The sequence below is a fragment of the Lichenostomus cassidix genome, chromosome Z (genome assembly GCF_008360975.1).
Source record: "Lichenostomus cassidix isolate B80296 chromosome Z, HeHo_3.0, whole genome shotgun sequence".
Classification (NCBI taxonomy): domain Eukaryota; kingdom Metazoa; phylum Chordata; class Aves; order Passeriformes; family Meliphagidae; genus Lichenostomus; species Lichenostomus cassidix.
In genome coordinates this window covers 2,839,651-2,857,300 of record NC_139511.1, presented here as the reverse complement: position 1 = coordinate 2,857,300, position 17,650 = coordinate 2,839,651, and the positions used below count along the sequence as shown (strand labels likewise).

Below are 17,650 nucleotides of genomic sequence, written 5' to 3'. Positions count from 1 at the left end.
CATTGACCACTTGTCTTTTACAATGATAAAATATTTCTAGTGGCAAAGTTTTAGGTGATTGAATATGTTTAGACATACTAACCTTATTTAAGCATTAATTTCTGCAGCATTGGCAGATAATAGACTTTTTCTCTCATATAATCTTCATTGCTAAACAATTTAAACTCCCCAGGAGCTATTATTATTTCCGTGGTGTACAAGATAAATTACTACAATCAAACTAGCAGGAAACCAATTACATTATGCATATGTATGAAAGCAGTTGAAAATATCCAAATAAACATTTAAACTTTTTTATTCATTTGGTAGTTAAGATTCTGGAAGTGGCAGAAGAGAAGCTTTTTATTTAATATCATACAAGTAAAATGAGTTTCAGTTTCTGTCCTGTTTAAGGAATTATTAATTTTATTCTCTCTTTATTTTTATTTCTTTTATACTTTTATATAGTCTTTGCAATACAAAAAGAACTTCAAAATTTCTGAGATTCCAACTTACATAACCCCCAAAATGCTGATTATGAGCAAGGATGGAAAATTTGGAACTCAGCCCAAAACAATGGTTTAAATACCTGAAGAAAAGTCACAAATCCCCTGACTTGCTCATCGTTTGGTAGGTGTTCATCCCTTTTTAATGTCTGTCTGGGTAGAGAAGGGGAAGGAAGGGCAGGAAGAAAGAGGAAAAGGTGGGCAGGTTTTGAGCCAGTGTTTTAAAATCAGTTCTCAGCACCTATTTCCAGGTCCAAAATTTACAGTTTTGCTATGCTACTTTAATTTTCATCTATTTCCCATATGGTTATAGTGTTTTTTTGTTTTTTTTTTTTTGATTGCTTACCAAAAATTTAAAAATTATATGTTGGAGAGACTATGAGGAACAGCTTATGTTTGAAGGAGTGATGACTAATCAAGAGCTATATCTTTGATATGAAAATCTTCAAAATTAGAGGAAAAAATTTGTGAAAAACTGACATTATTTTCGCAAACAAGATCTTTTAATGCCTTATTCTTTTTTTAAATTCTAAAAATCCTACCTTCCTCATCTTATGACAGCAAGCTTGACATCACAATTTTGTACTGTACTGACAGAATAATATATTCTATTTTTTTACATTTAGTATATTTTAACTTATTCCAAAGCTGCGTGCTACTAGCATTTATTATTCTGGGTACTGATCCACATGCATACTTTCCAAAGTGTTACTGTGGAAAATACTTGGTGCTGTATAAATACCATAAAAAACCATGGTGCAGTGCTGGTTACTCAGTAATTAACACAAAGCTTACTTTCCTTTTCTTATCAGTGAAATTCTGCTATAAGTACATTGTGTCAAGAAGCAAAATCCAAAATTTACTCCTTTTTATGAATAAACACGTTTTTCTCACATTATCTCTAAAATTAGTTGCAGGGTGCTGTGATCCTTTGAGCACATCCTCAAACATGCTGAATTTAAATCACTGTGTGATTGGACAGAGCCATATATCCAGCACTGGGTATTATTTCTAGCCAGAGGTTTGGAAATAATTAAAACATGTTCAACTTTTTGTTTCTGTTAATGCAGTATATGCTATCTTTTCAGCTGTTCCAGAAGCAGCATCTATGGCCCTGGCTTCTCTGAGCTATCAAGAAGTTGTTCAATTAGGCTTCTCTGCTCTCCCACACTGTGTTCTGAAAAGATTGTTGATACACTTTGGTCTCTTGCTGTAGTTTTGTAGGTTTGTTTTGTTTTGTTTGTTTGTGGTTTTTTGCTTGGTTTGGTTTTTGGTGGTTTTTCTTTTTTCTTTTACAGTGAAGTGAAAAGCATGGTCCCTCCTTGTATCATGTGTGCCTAATGTAGTATTGTTCACATCTGGGAGTGAGAGGTACTGTTTATGGCAAGATCAAAACTATCAAGAAGTAAAGCAGGATGTTGATAAAAGACACCACCACAAGACTGTGAAAACCTCTGGAACTGTAGAATACTGGGAAAGGAGCTGGCTGCAGCTGAATATCGAGAGACTGCAGAGGAGGAAAAGGAAAATATTTTGTCCTCAGTGGAAGCTGAGCCCCTGTACTGAATGGTCTTTGCACATCTTGTGTTTCTCACAGTCCAGCATTGCTGGTTGACATCAGGCAAGAAAATATAAATGAGCTGTTGCCCATGGAACATATAGCAGGTACATCCAATTTTGTGCTGTTTAAATGGTGCCAGGTCACTGGTCTTGAAACAAAGGGGTCAAGTGGCAGACAAATTGTCACAGGTATACCTTAGGGCAACCTTCCATGGCCGTGGGATCTGCAAAGGCTGGAGCCTTCATGCTCAGGGGTGCTGCTGGTAAAGGAATCCTGAGTGAACACTGGAGAAATGGGCAGAAAAATGCAGAGGCAGAGGATGGCAGCAACAAACTGATGTTGGGATAAATGTGCTCCATCACAGCAGCAGGTTTGCTTCCTCCTCCCCTCCTGATATTTCCCTGCCATCACATCAACCTTGTGCTCCAGCAGCCCTGATTGCTCTTTGTCTCTGGGAACATCAGTTGGCCACAGAGCTCCTCAGCTACAACTTATTCCCACATCAGAGTAAAAACAGGGGGAATGCTCCTTTTATCTTTACAAATCAAGAAGGATGTTCATCCAACTCCATTCTAATCCTGTTTCTCAAGCCCTATAGTAGGGAATTTGGACTGAGAGTACACAAGCTTTAGAACTGAAATGCTGTGTGAGCCTTCCTCCAAACTCCACAGATGGATACAGAGGGAAGAAAGATTTTGCTGGTTTTTTTAAATATTAAGGGGTTTTATTTTTTTCCAGATTTATTCTCCTGCCATGAAAGCCTATCTTTCATTGTTTTTAAAATTCAGAGACTTATAAGTCATGTGTAAAAAATCCTGTCTACAGAGGAGTGCCTTAGGCAGGTAAGAAGTGGCACAGAAACTGTCCAAACAGCAAAAAATGCAAAGAAGTCTGTGAAGGCAGGAAAAATGATTCCTGCATTACTAATATATGCAGTGTTTCCCTTGTTCCCCCACAGGGCAATGCCATGTGCTGCCATTTGCATTTCCCCAACTGTGACACCACAGCCATGTAAAATTAATGAGAGTGTGCAGAGTGTGTTTAACAAACACTGACACAAACACTGTGGTGACTCGGCATCCAGCATTTTGCTTGGAATTGATAGAGATGTGCAGAGCTTACTGGGGAAAACCACACAGCATCTGGAAATAAATGAACACATCCCCACAGTCCAGCAGGCACTGGGCAGCTCTGGAGCTGTCACACAATGCAGGACACAGACTGGCAGGCAAAACCTGCATCCAATGCATGTGGCAGGACCAGGTGAATCATGTTTGCTTGGGAATGGGACTGTTCAGTCCATTCTGAAAGCCTCTAAAATCTTTTGTCCAACCTCTGTGGAGCTTCTCTTTGCTGTCAGAGAGCAGAGCACACAGTTCCTCTTCAATTGCTTTAAGTACAACTAACTGCTCGACTCCTACTAATGTAATGTCCTAGAGTTATTCACACCAATACCTTGAATTCTTTTATGTCCTACATATAAGATATTTAATGAAGTATTTAGTCTGACAAAGCATTGAGATGGCACAAAGCATTGATATTATTAATCTCTTTATTCTTACCTGTCCTGGTGTGCTATTTTCAACAGTCAGATTTCTTCATGCATTTGAACTTTCCAGGTTATCCCACAACATTGTGCACAGGTCTGTGTATTCTGTGACACTTAGCTTGTTGTTGAAATGAAGCAAAGAAAGGCCCCTTCCAGTTTGTGAAACTTATTCCCTTTTGTGCCAGGTTTCACACAGAAGTAATATGACTATCACCTTTTCAAAACTGTTAAACACCCTCTTTTTTTTTTCTTCTTTTTTTTCTTTTTCTCTCCAAATAAACAGCATTTTTTTCAAGGCATGTCTAGTAGATATACAACTCTAGGTCCTTCCCAGTGGAAGGTGTCCCAGCCCATGGCAGGGGGTGGAAGGAGATGGGCTTTGAGGCCCTTCCAAACCAATCCATTAAGTGATTCTGTGTTCTATAACCAATGTGTTGAACATGCAGCAGGGTAGTAACTCAATGCAGTAAACAGGATATGCAGATTTTGTGAGACTGCTTTGAGCTTGTACTTCAGAGGAGAGATGGAAGCTTTCAGTAGAATTCTGCGTGTGGCCAGTAAATCCTGAAGATTATTTCATGACTCAAGTTTTCTTTTAGACATCCTTGTCAGTTCACCACATTGTGATCATTTGTGCTCTCAGTCCTGTTTTGACATTTTGGCATAGCTGAAGGAAGAGTTGTTCTTGCCAGCGTTCATAGAATCACAGAATCACAGAGTGGTTCAGGTTGGAAGGGACATTAAAGGTCATCCAGTACCACCCCTGCCCTGGCAGGGACACCTCCCACTGTCCCAGGCTGCTCCAAGCCCCATTGTCCAGCCTGGCCTTGGACACTGCCAGGGATCCAGGGGCAGCCACAGCTTCTCTGTCACCCTGTGCCAGGGCCTGCCCACCCTGCCAGGGAACAATTCCTTCCCAATATCCATCCATCCCTGTGCTTGTCGTGTCACTCCATCCCTTGTAAAAGTCTCCTTTCATCTTTTCTGTTACCCCTTCAGGACTTTGGAAGGCCAAAATTAGGTCAGCCCAAAGATTCCCTTCTCCAGGATGAACAAATCCAATTCTCAGCCTTTCCTCACAGGAGATGTGTTCTTGCAGCTGAATTGCTCATTAGCACAGCAGTTGATTAATCCAGCTGCAGCCCTTTCAGATCCCCAGTGGGTTGCCTCAATTAGTAGTTTTTGCCTGAAAAAGGTGTGAACAGTGGATTGTGAGAGAGAAATCACTGGACTTTTATAATAAGACATACTCTTCGTTAGACATTTTAGTCTGAGAATAACCCTCCAAAAGAAACTTCTTAAAATTTAGACTCATAAGACAGGACAAAGATGGAAACACACACTTTAAGTAGTAGAAGTATATTTCAGAGGAGCACTCCACCTCCTGAACGAAATGGAAAAAAAATCTTGAAGTAAAAGCTGAACACTTGTCAAGTTGTGCTTGCTAACAAAAGGACAAATAAATTGCAAGAAGGCCTCTTAAGTGAAGTAAATCCCTCAATTATACAAACTATTACTCAGTACCTCACCTGAGTCATTACCAGTCCAAAATATTGCTGTAATAAATAGAAATAAGAATGTGTTGCAGCTGAAAAGCACTGCATTAAAACATATGGCATCCTCTAATGATAGCACTTTTAGGGGAGGTAACTCAGACACTTGTGTCTGTTATTTTGGACACAAGTAGGAATACTGCAATAATTTAGTATTCAGAGTTGATGTTTCTCCTCTGTTTTGATTTAGCGCTTAATGGAACTCGTTATTTTAACTATTTGGTAATCCCATTCACTAATCTAATCAAAATAATTAACTATAGCCACAAAGCTTATAATGCAAAATATTTAGTTTATAATGCAAAAAAAACTTTTTGTTTTTTTAATGTTCAGATGTAATCTACATCCAATTTTCTGTTTCTGCTGTGTAGATGATATCATGACAGTGTGTCAGGCTTTAAAGAGTTGGTTTGCCTGATACATGGTAGTTTCTTCTAACTAAAGGGAGAACTTCTTTTGTACTTCCAGTTACTTTTAAAAGAACCAGCCACTAAACATTTACCCACTCTTTGCACAATTAAAAGTATTTGGAAGAAAATCTCTGGAAAAGTGCATGTCACTGTGCTATCCATTTCTTAGTGTATCTGTCAAAGTCTTGCAAGGCTGTTTTTCATAAATGCCTTAAGAATTTTTTTCAGCACTAAAAGCATACTGGATTAAGAACTCAAATACTGTATTAATTATGAAAATCTATTCATACATGCTGGGCTAATCCTATTCACTCCCCTCACTGGCACGTACCACTTGAAAAGGTGAAGAATGAATAACATGTTTACAGCAAATGAATGCAAACTGGCTACATGAGTATATTTTGGCTGCTTTCCATTGGACAAATATTTGCACAGTCATTTGGCCTTTACAAAGGCAAAATTCAGGAAGGGAATTTTGGAAATCGCTGCAAGGAGCAGACATCCAGTGGTGAAGAGGAATGAATGCTTCATTCAACACTTCTGCCTCTTTGCAGGATGAGTTACTGTCAGACGAACAGAAAATGAAATTGTTGCAGTCTGAAGATATGAAACCTTTGCTTGTTCTACCTGTTCTTTTCTTTCATCAGGCCTGCAATGCTTTTCCTAAGTGTGGTTGCATTTCCTGTCCTCCCTGGCACCTTTTTGTTATAATGGAATTTTCTTGGGATAACAATTATCTTGTAATTTGCAGGTGTTGGGAATGAAAATCACTTTTCCCCATTTGCAGCCAGGCAAAGACTGGCAGTTGAGCCTTTAATGATTCTTTAGAAACTGCAGATGAATATTTATGAGGTCTGCTCCTTTCCTGCTGGACAGAAAGTCACTGAAATTACTTTCTCTGTGGTAAACTCAGCTGTGAGCAAGACACTCTACTGCTTTTCCTCCTTCTCCAGCCAGAAGAGTCAATACCTTGCTGATAAAAACCTGGCGACTATTTTTTTTGTAATATGTGAGTATTTCGACTATAGTTGCATTTGAGTGAAGACTGGAGTTGTTGAATAAAATTTCAAAATTATTCTTTTTTCTTTTCTTTTTTTTCGCTACCTCCTGTTGCCACATCCTTCAAACCCTCAGCTCTGCATGGAACTGGAAAGATAGAAAACAGCAAAACAGAAAATAGTCACACTGTTGAGGTGATTTTGGGCCTCTTACAGACTTCCCCACATTTTACTTTACTTGCAGTAATTTGACCAAAATCAGTTTAACTGTTCACAGCACATGAAATTAGCATGTTCAGAAATGCTGAAGGAAATTAGGAGTGCAGTTCCTGAAAATTTTTGAACTTGAATCATCTTTCCAAATGAATAACAACAATCTAACTTCAGAATTATGTTTGGGTTTTTATTTGTTTGGGCTTTTCTTTCTTTGTTTTTGGTTGATAGGTTGGCTTTGTAGGTAATTTGTTTATTTTTTTATTTCCCTGACATGAAAGAAACTTCATGTTGGTATTCAGTGATTGTTAATGATAAAATATAGGGCTATAAAATCTAAGAGAAATGGTGATTTGGAAGGTTGATACAAGAAATAGCCATGAAGAATCTTATAAATATTTAATTATTGTTTTTCATAACAAATTTTGTTGTCTTGTTTTCAAAGAGAGCTAAGGGCTGATATGTTACATATAGATCCAGTCTTACATTAACCAACTTTTAGAAATCTATGTAAATGAAATATGCCTTCAAGGAGGAAATAAACCACACAAGATTGACTGTGAACTCTGTAAAATCATTACTCTTTATATTTTGTAAAGCACATTGATATTTCATTATAAAAAAATTAAGTCCAATGAGAATAAAACCAAGTCTTTAATCATGTTTGATTTTTTAAGAAGGAGGGCAAGAGAGGTGAAAGGAGTCACTTTCTGGGTGACTTTTACTCATCTAATCATACAGAGGATTACAATCCTACCCCCTGCCTCTGGCAAAGACATTGTTATTTCAGAAGAAAAAAATGTGCTGTACAAATCCCACTGAAAAGGTCAGTTCTGGAGTGGAATCTGGATCAGTCAGGTCAGTCAAACAAGGGCAAAAAATGCCTTTAGCTTTTCCAGCACTGCTTGACTCGAGGTGCTCATCCTACAAACACACACCCACAAACACTGCCCTGTGCATTAATCACCAGTAACATCATTAACACCGAGGCCAGGATGGGGCCTGGAGCAACCTGGGAGAGTGAAAATGTCCCTCCCAGCCCAAACCAGTCTGTGGTTCTGGGTTTCTAAGTTTGTCTGGTTGTTCTGGCTGGAATATCAGGACTTTCTAGTGTTTTGAGTGGTTGGTGAATAAGTGTGTGTGGGAGGTAAATGAAGGTGATGCTGGAAGATGTTGATATTTTTAACAGCTTGAGAAGTTACCTTTCTCTCCCCTTTTTTTCAGGAAGTTTGACCAAAACTGATGTATTGGTGAGGAGATTCTGTCACATTGGCAAAAACAGGTATTATGAGTGTGCAGAACAATGAAAGGCAATGGAGAAAAACACAGAATTCGGTTTTTTGTTAGTGTGATGGCAAGAGAAGGTTGATTTGGAAGGTTTTATTGCTTATTAGACACAGGCAAAGAGGCAGCACTTATTAGATGTCCCTGTGGGGCATTCTGCTCTACCCAGACTTGATTTTCTGCAAAAGAAATTAAGGAAGATACTTGTCTGGAAGGGACAGAGGAAGTAAAGGGCAGATCACAAGAGACATATCTATGATGTGGACTTAGAGAATGAGCCCCCAAGATGTGACATTTACCTCTAAACTGTTACATATTTGTCCTGTCTCTGTTGTATATGTGTTAAACCTTCAAAACTGCAGGACCAGTCAATTTTTTACATTTTACTCCTTGTCATGTTGTGTTTTATAAAGTAACAGTGTCCCAGAACCCTTCACAGCCAGACACTGCAATACAGGGAGCTTTGGTACATGTCATCTTTTCAGATATAAGTCTACAAATGTGGGAAAATTGCCACTTGGAAAAGTGTTTACTTGTTGTAGAGTTGTTTTAGCAGAAAGTGGAAAGATTGGTTTCACAGAAAAAACCACAAGGCCGCTCAATAATGTGAGACGTTTTTGTTGTTGAAAGTGGTAATTTAGCAAAACAGAAACCTTTCATGAGAAAGTGCTTGTTTCAGTTAACTTGTCAGGAAATGCTTTGGAAAACAGTGATTTTTATAATATCTGGTGCTTGCCTTGTTTCAGTGAAGGTTTTGATTCTGTTATCTGAAACAGAATTTAAGTGCATGATACTCAAAAATTTAATGGGAAGTGAAACTCTAATCCTCATAAAACCCCCTTACACTGAACAGGATTATTTTGATGTCAGGAGAACATTTTGAGACACTTATTTTATCAGTGCTGAAAATTTTCTCTGAACTATTGGTCATGAGAGGAAAAACAATCTCCTGCTCAGTGCCAGTGTAACACCTTCTTGAGAAATTGTGGTGCTGGAGCAACTTGTCTGCTGCACAGAATGGAGCATTTCAGAGGTCCTGTGTGAGAGATCTCTGTTGCCTAATGGCCCAGTGAATTTGGTAATGATTTCAAAAGAATAAACTAATTTTCCTCTATTATTTGTCATTACAGAGAAATTGGGAATCATCAAAATACAAAAAGGTCACTGGGCTTCCACTGCATATCACGTTGTAAGCTGATTTTCCCTGACTTTTTTTCCCCCACTTTTTGTTTTCTGTCAAATAAGAGAATTCTTTAAAGAGACTGAGGTTACTCATTCAAACTGAGCCCCAGGGCAGCTTCCTGAGCAAAATTTAGACCTTCATGTATTTTAATTACAATTTATTCTACATCATTAGGAGATGATTACCTTTGATACAGAGTTTTAAAAAAATACCCCACAGTTCTGGTCCATAATAATTTGCATCACCTTTAATTTGAATTACAGATGAGATAATCATAGAAAAGTGACTGAGGATCACAAAGCTTATAAATTTTTAAACAACCTCTATTTTCAAGATTATGGACAGTGTATTTTCTATTAATATGAGCTTTGTGTGAATCCATACGGACAGCAATCATGCTTTTGTCTTTGTAAATAAAAGAGTTGCCATTAAGATATGTGTGAGTCCCTATATATACCTTATTTTCTTATACAAGACTGGACAGAATAATGCATGTGGAAAAATGAGTAATAACAGGAATAAATGAAAAACGGGTGAAAGTGATGCATAGTTGCAACTTTCATTTTTGATATGTGATTATAACTTCCATTTTGAGATGAATGCATAATTCACTTTATGGTTGCATGTCTGTAGCTGGCTGAGTAATGCAAATCAATAATTGCACACCAGGTAAATAGGATAGGAATTAGCAGAGTGGCTGCAGCAAGGTAATTACTGCTTTTGTCTCCACCACCTTTGTGAAAGACCAGGTGTTTGTCTGCTCCAAGAGAAGGGCATTTCCTTTCAGATTCTGAGTTGGAGACTGGTTCAGGTTCAGGTTATAAGAGCTTAAAAGTTTTTTCAGGTGGCTGTTTTGTAGTCAGTGTGAAAACAATTCTATGGTCTAATTTTCTTTAGACATACAGCCATTGGAAAACCAAACCAGAAATTTTTGTCTCAACTAGCACCTCCAGCACATCTTTCCAGTGACAGAACACACTAATTATTCCATCTTGATGATCAAGTTTTCAGTTGATGCCAAGGAATTCTGATCTTTCACTCCTGACATTTCTGGATTTAATCCCTAGTAGTGATTGGTTCCTATGTGTCTGTGTGGATGACAGGTTCAGCCAAATAAAAATTCAGGTATTTATATTTGTGAATATTGGTAGTGTTCTCCATGAAGACAATGTCTGTGGTTTTCCAGCTAGAGATAAAAGTATTTAGCCCATAATTTCACTGAAAATTGAGCAGATGTGCACACTGTAGACTCAGTACTGCAAATTGCTATCCATCCTCCAAAGTGACCTCTTCAGCTTCCTGGGAAGGCAGTGACAGATGAGGGTAATGAGCAACTACAGGACAGTGCCCTTTGCTTTCTACCAAATTAACTTCACAGAGACACCATTTCCTTTTCTTCTACGCTGGCTGCTGAGATTTAGCCATATTATGTGCTCAAAAGTGATTGAAAATATGAGCTAAAACATGCCTATCATGTCTTTCAGTTTATATGGAATGAAAAATCAAAGGAAGCTAAAACCTCTCAAAGCAGCAGCTGTACCACAGTCCAGCTGCTATTGAGTCTGAGCAACTTGGTTATTTGGATGCTGTTAAATAATTAAACATTCTTCCTCATGTCTGTTTTCCCACTCTGTGTTTCTAATTAAACTCTACAGAACACAGATGTCTTATATGTAATTTGTTCTTTCAGGGGCAAACACAGATGAATGCAAAAACCTTGGAAACTGGTTGGATTGGTGAGTAATCCCTCACAAGCATGAGCTGCATCATCCCTTCTTTAACGGCTTGAACAAGTTCAGAAGAAGTTAAAACTATTTTCATTCTGGCTGTGAATGTACCAGACTCCTTGTTTCCTCACCTTCTGGTTCTGTGATGAGCCTCAGGGGGCAAAGGGAAGAGTGAGAATCTTTGTATGTGAAAAATTTCCAAGCCAAATCACTGTAGAGTGGAACGTGAGTGTGACCTGAGGATGTTTCATTTGCTGTGCCAGTGGGGCCACTGCTATGAGTTGTGGAAGAAAGTTATATTTGTTTTAGTTTTAATCAGACTTCTGTAAGAAAGGGTGGTACTTCTGGGCCATAAGGTATAGAGTGGCTTCATGTTGTGTTGGTGAATGATGTTCTGTAGGAGGAAATTGATCTTGAGTCTCCTTGTTAGTATGGCCTTTCTTTCTGTGAACACTGAAAACACACAATAAGGAAATTTAAACAAAAGCTGGATAAATCTGACACTTCATTTGTCTGAAAAGTAACTTTTTTTCAGCTGAATCATAAACCACACCTACAATCATGAAGGTGTCTTTTAGTAATGTAGATCATATCTATTCTGTTTATGACCATCAGTCAGGACATTTACTAGGAAGACCAAATCTTGTGTCTCCTGACTCAGTCTTTCTTTTCTTTTACATAACCTCCTCTGTTCCTGTGATCTCATGTAGTTGGTCCTATTAAAAAAAAAAAAAAAAATTGATGAAGGACAATTCCATCAGATGGAATAACAGAAATTGGTTTGTCAGGTCAGGACATCAAGGTGTCCACATTCTGGTTTTCTGGCTCTTGCCTTCATGTTTGTCTCATTCTGAGGTAGTAAAGGTAAAAGGAAGAAAGCTGTACACAAAGGCTGCCATGGCATGCTGTCTGTATTTCTCTATTCCTAAATATGTTAGTTCACTGTAGCCAGTATTTCTGCATTCATCAAATTAGTATCAATTGTGCTTCGACAAAGAGCAAATTAGGAAATCTGTGCAAGTTCTTGCGTTGCTGACAATCAGTTTGAAAGTACTCAACAGCATCAGTTTTATTGCTTTTATTGCAATTAATTCAATCTTGATACTTTAATTTAACTAGTTCCTGAGTTTATAGACACAATTTTGATGTCATCCTTGTGAAATTGATTTTTTTTCTCAACATAAAAATGGTATAGGCAAAATCATAGTGCTTTATAAATAGCGGGTATTTCTGAGTGCATTCAGTAGACACTCTGGAAGTCTGTAAAGATCTGACAATATTCTCTTAATGTGAGTTTTCATTAACATTTTTTTATCATGAATGCTCAAAGTCTCCCACACCCAGTTATGTATAATCCCAGTTTTTATAAATAAAGTATAAAAGCATGGGAAGGTACGAAAACTGCCAGGGCTCTTTATAGCTTCAGAGCTGCAGCTGCTCTCCTGGAAACAGAGACCTATCTCCCTCACTTTGAAAGCAAACGAAGCATGTCTTAAACATAAATGAAGAATTTTACCTGCTTTTTGAATGTTTCCTTGTGACAAAAACCCTCTCCATTTCTTCCCAGCTGCGGCTCTGTGGTTACCCAAACGGACATTGTTGGTGCTGCTTTGTGAATCCCCCAGGGTGGGTGTAAGTGTTAAATTTAGTCTCATAACACTGACTGGAATTAACCTGGACTTAGAACACCCATGGGACTGAACTCCTCAGGAGTTTTATGGAGGAGGTGATGTTATTTCTGAATCTCAATAAGAATCAGAGGCCAGCAAAGCTCAGCACTACCAAGAAAGATGCACTGGGGATTGGTAGAAACACAACTGCTAGGAATGTTCAGGTCTAAAGTGGATTTTGATGGTTTCCCTGAGTTAATGCTTAGCCATTGAGCTTAAGCAGTGGTTCAGGAGGGATTTCCAAGGTACCACTTTAAGTGAGGCAGCTCTAGGTGGCAGCTGGGGTCCCTATTTTCCTTTGCATCCTTTCCCAATCTCTGGGCAGAAGTGCTGTTTGCTTCCTTATGGGCCTCTCCTGGGGCCAACACTGCTTTCACAGTAGGCTTTGGGACTATTTCCAGTGAATGATCAGCTTTTTCAGTTTCTTCTTCTGCTTTTGAAAACCCCCCTACAAAGGTGGAGAGATCAGTTTTTGACAGTAATTTATTCTGCTCAGGTGCAGAAGTTAAGATACTCAGAAAGGGCTTGTAATTAGATTATAGTTCTAGTTCCAGCAAGGTTCCTGGCAGTGAGAAACAGAGACTTGAGGATGGAAAGAAGATAATTATTCCCTCTTCTTTTCACCCAGAATCCTGTTTCACCCATCAAAGAGAGCACACAGTGGGTCACAGGAATTCAGGCTCCTCAGTTTATGCACTGTCTAGGGGAAACCAGAGCTGAGCTGCTGCTTTGTTTCCAAAGCTCATCCTAACTCTGAGGGAATATTTCTGTCAGTGCAAGTGAGAGGTTGACAGGCACCAAAGCCATTCCCTTTCCCTGTGCCTGTGTACCATGAGAATTAAGAAATACTAGTAACAGAAATATTATTTTCTGCCAGAGGCAGGGTTGTGTTTCTAACTGTGGTGCTGCCATCAGTTTTATGACTCAGTTTTTGTACAAAGGGGAGAACTTAACATTTAGCCCAATATTAAGCTGCTCTTTGCTTTTTTTGTTGGTGCTGAAAAATTCAGGGGAGCACTTGCTTGGCAGTGTTTTTAAAGGCTGAATCTGTCTGGCACTTTTTCAGAGCAGGTTTAACAGCCTGGACAGAGTGTGAGTGACAAAGTTAAAAAGGGAGTTTGAAGTTTAAATAGTCAAAAGCAGAGTGCTGTAAGTACAAAACCTGCAAAGAACACCCAGAGGGATTTCATCTTTTGAAGATTATGAATTTCCAGGTCTAGAGTCACTATACAGAATCAGTGGTGCAGTCACTTAAGATTTCTGAATAATTCCTCAAACTTACCTTATGCCTTCTGCACTTCATAGAAGATATTTGTCAGACATAATTTAAAAAAAAACCCACTTTAATTTTAAAACTATAAAAGTTTACCAATGGTCTAATTATTAATAATATGTATGTATTTTGCCCAGTAATACCACAGCTGGCTAAAATTGGCACTAACAACAAACCAATCCCCCGAAATTGCAGTTGAGGCTGTGTTAGCATCACTTAGAAAATCTTGTCCAGGAGCAAAAAGATACTGAAACCAGGACACTTCTTTTACTGCTGAGGAAATTACAAGTTCTAGTTTGATTTATCATTTTCAAAATCATATTTATATTACCATACGGCCTCTGCATATTATGCTGTGATTACCATTACAGCTTTTTATGTTACACATGATTTAAAATCATATGAATCACTGGAAATGAATATTCATCACCAAGAAAGGGGAAATATGAGGTTTGAGTCTGTAGCTTTAGAGGTCTCATGCATATTTTTCTCTTTTTTTTTTTAATTCTCAGTCCTAGTTGCGAGAACAGATTCTGTCTGCCTTGTATTAATACATAAGACAAGTTTTGAAGCAATTTCATCATTTTGAACTCTTGTGGTCAGTATTTTCCCAAGCAACTTAAAGCAATGAAAGGTTGTTGTACTGCATTGCTTTCTTGCTTCTTTGGATTCTGATTATATTGGTTTTTGGTTTTTTTTTTTTTTTTTTTTTTTTTAAGTTTCTCAGGTTGCCTTTAATCGAAAACAGGCAGCCTGAACATTGCTTTTAGTTTCCTAACTCTTGATATGGCCTGTTATTTCATGGGTGTTCCTACATTTTCTGTAGCTCCAAAACTTTTCTGAACTGAAATTGCTTTGGGAATATCTTAATTTGCAGACAACTGTGCAGACAGACATTTTTTACTTGTGGATTAAAAAAAAAATAGTCCAGGGACTCTCTAAGCATTATGTTGTACTTTCTTTTTTTTTTTTCCTTGAATTCTCAAGATTCTTTCAAGGAAGGCTTAGAATGTCTGAGCTGACCTGAAGTGCTCTGAAGTCAATGGAAAGACTTCTGTTGATTTTCAGGGGCTTTAAAGCACTCCTTTAAGGAAGAAAACAAACCCCAACCTAAAAAACATCGACACTGTTTTGGTGTTGCCAAGAGTGAAATATAACTGAAACTGAAAATTATTTAAGTGATACAGTTCACTTTGTAGAGGACAAAAGGGAATTATTGCGCATCACCTCGACAGGACAGTTTTAAAAATAGTTAAATGCTGGGTTCCGAGGCAATTTCATTTTCTTATTGTAATGAACAAATTTAACGCTTGAATGTGCCCTAGAAATAGTCATCCCAAGGCAATTTTATATTCTTGTTGTTGTGAATTTTTGATGCATGAATCTGTCCTAGAAATAGTGCTCAGAACAGAATACACAACCCCTAAATTAAAAAAAAAGTTTTTACTTTCATTCCAACTACCTCTTGGAACATAAATTGGAATCTGGAGGAGGCAAAAGTGGATAATTCAGGATGGCAAGAGTAAATTTGATTTGCTTTTTTTTTATGGATTCATTTGGGTGCTCAAAGATTTAGAGGTACAGGGATAAAAGAAAAAGGAAACACAAAATGTTAAGGAAAATAAATAGTACATGGCTGTCTTGGTAAAACTGAGAAGACTTCAAAAGTTTGAAATGAAAGCCAACTAAATCTCTTTTAAAAAGTGGATTATTTAAATATATCTTGTCCTCTTTAAATGCATGAAGTTATATTTGCATAGTAAATCTTCATCAGGCAAATGATCTGTGTTGTGTGACTTATAAAAGCAGAAAACTTCTGTTACTATATGTTTACTTCTTGGCTATATAATATTGTTCCATTTCACAATGGCATTTTGTTTGTAATGAAAGTGAATTTAAGCAGAGGAGAAGGTCGGAAAAGAAATAGAAAGTCACTTTTATTTCTTACACAAAGTAAATACAAATATGTACCTGTTATGCTTTTCTTCCTCCCCTGCCTGAAAGGAGAAGTGTTCTGAATGATTTTTGAGATATGATTTGCAAAAGAACAGCATTAATATAGTTGCATGATTTACATGGGCAAGTTCTAGTCACATATTTAACTATTATAAAAATTCTTCTTTTTCTTTGAGGTGGATTGTTCCAAATTAATTCTTTGTTTTGCTGTCTTTTTTTTTTTTTTTTTTTTTTTGCCTGTCCACCAATTATATTATTTTCTGTCCTGGCCCATGGAAAGACAGTTCACTAGATATTGCAGTTTTAACTACAAAAAATATTCCAAAGCCATGGTAGTTCTCGAAAGTTTAGACAAGGGTACACAGAGGATTTTTCCATGAAAATTATTTGAATGGGTCACATTTGGCTACAGCTGATATAAATATACATATTTGGCTTGTAGTTAGAATTGTTCTATTGGAGTAATACAGAATGTCCAGGGAAAAAAGAAAAAGAAAGAAAAAGAAAAAGAAAAAGAAAAAGAAAAAGAAAAAGAAAAAGAAAAAGAAAAAGAAAAAGAAAAAGAAAAAGAAAAAGAAAAAGAAAGAAAAAGAGGAAAAAAAAATGCTGTGCCCTTCATGGGCTGTGTATCTCCAAGGGCATTAAAAGGCTGCAGTGAATGTCTGTGCCAGGTCAGACACCAGAGGATGTCTCTGAAAAAAGTACCTGACTTATTCCTAAATTGTCTGCTTAAAATGAAACACCCTAGCAAAGCCATTCAATCCTTTTGAATGGAGCAAAGCAGGGTAATTAGTTTAAATATAATTACCAGCACATTAGTTACTAGTGTAACACTTCAGGTGTTGTACAAGGAACTTTCACTGCAGCACTTTAAAGCCTCTGACTGAATTGTTTATTATGAATAATTTCTCTCAGGCATTTTGCTTTTCTTCTGGCAAATAATTAGCGAACAATTAAGGTATTTAACTAGCTTTGGAAAAATTCCAAAGTGCATAGTAAGTACTTAGTATAAATGGGGATTTGTTTCTTTATCGTGCCTAGAATTGTTCTCAAGAAATAATTTTTACTATTTGAGTAGCTCAAACTGGGTTCCCTGAGACTGGAATAATCACAAATTGGATTTGGACAGTCTTAGAGCTCGTGTGTTTAGAAAAGTCAAGAGGCATCATTTACGTGCTTGTTTTTTGTTTTGCAAATGTCCACTGAGGTACGAGTGATGGCAATGAAAGTTAATCAGGTCTTGACACACCCCCACTCCCCTGCAGTGATAAAATCCTAAAGCTGCCTCACAGGTGCTTTGTTGTTCTCTAATTGTGCATTCTGCAACGCTGGTGAATAATCTGCAAGGCTCTCTGTCCTCTTCAGGGTAAGTCACACAGACAGGAGAGTCTACAAAGGCTTTTAAGCTATTAGTAGAAGGTTTGCTTCCTGCCCCAGTCTATTTGTGAGTGTGACTTAAGAGCTAAATACACTTGATGCTGTTACTAATCACAGGAGTAAATCCTATCATTTGTGCCTTAGTGGGTAAGAAAAGTCTGCAGATGATGCCTTGTCTATTTAAACGTGCATCGATTAAAGTGCCATGAGCACTTTTGTTAAATAGAGCAAAAGTATCTGCGCAGATAATTAATCTGTCATGCTTCCCTGTACATTTATTATCTGCGTTTCTGCATCTGAACTAGTTGTCCAGATTTCTTTAGTGGAGAAAAATAGCTCCCTTGAAGTGCAGTTTCCCTCCATTGTCCTTAATTTTATTTCCTTTATGCCTCCAGCTGCCTCCTGTTTTAT

At 37.6% G+C, this 17,650-nt stretch overlaps 1 long non-coding RNA gene across 1 annotated transcript in view; it reads left to right on the top strand.

The window, feature by feature from the left end:
- The window catches only part of LOC146424223 (uncharacterized), a 68,008-nt gene that overhangs the window by 41,693 nt on the left and 8,665 nt on the right, over window positions 1–17,650 (top strand). Inside the window, exons 4-9 of the long non-coding RNA XR_014846756.1 lie at window positions 448–609; window positions 1,784–2,150; window positions 6,310–6,567; window positions 7,994–8,051; window positions 9,184–9,242; window positions 10,927–10,972. This is a non-coding gene — a long non-coding RNA (uncharacterized LOC146424223). The remainder of the gene's footprint in view (window positions 1–447; window positions 610–1,783; window positions 2,151–6,309; window positions 6,568–7,993; window positions 8,052–9,183; window positions 9,243–10,926; window positions 10,973–17,650) is intronic.